Genomic DNA, 606 nt, shown 5'->3' on the forward strand with positions numbered 1-606 from the left:
TTCAGCTGCTGTGTGAGTTTAAAGTTTAAGCTGCAAAGGATCAGCAGGTTTAGACATTAGTTACTGACAGTGATATAAGTTAGTCACTTCAGGTTAGGGCAGAAAAAGACTTGATATAACTGTCGAATCTGCAGTTAAATATCTTTGATGCTTTCCACACCTTCTGGACTGGTTGCTTATCTAGAGAAGATTTTGTACTCTGCTATGTACTTCGTCAAACAGTTATTTTGTACTTCTAAGTGCTTTTTTCTGTCTTAGCTTTGGATATGTTGTTCTCTCCCTCGCATTCCTGAAAGCTCCCATTTTCATGCCTGCTGGGGACTTTTATTTTTTAGCTCAAACACAATTGTTTTGAGTAAAGCCTACACCTCACTATCTCATTGTAAAGCCTTGTCCTCCTCCAGTCATACGTCAACCATTTAAAATAAAACTCAAGCCAAATTAAGGCCTCTGCCTGTTAATCTTTTTCACTGATCTAAGCATTGCTCTAGATAAAAAAGAACCTTTCACCCTCGGGTTGTGCTGCCCCGTCAGTTTCAGGGTCATGTAAAACCTCAGTCTGTTCGCTTCTAAAAGTTCTATAAAGATATCCTATCCTAAGGTATC

This window comes from Cyprinodon tularosa, unplaced genomic scaffold (assembly GCF_016077235.1).
Source record: "Cyprinodon tularosa strain WSP-4 unplaced genomic scaffold, ASM1607723v1 ctg33, whole genome shotgun sequence".
NCBI classification, from domain to species: domain Eukaryota; kingdom Metazoa; phylum Chordata; class Actinopteri; order Cyprinodontiformes; family Cyprinodontidae; genus Cyprinodon; species Cyprinodon tularosa.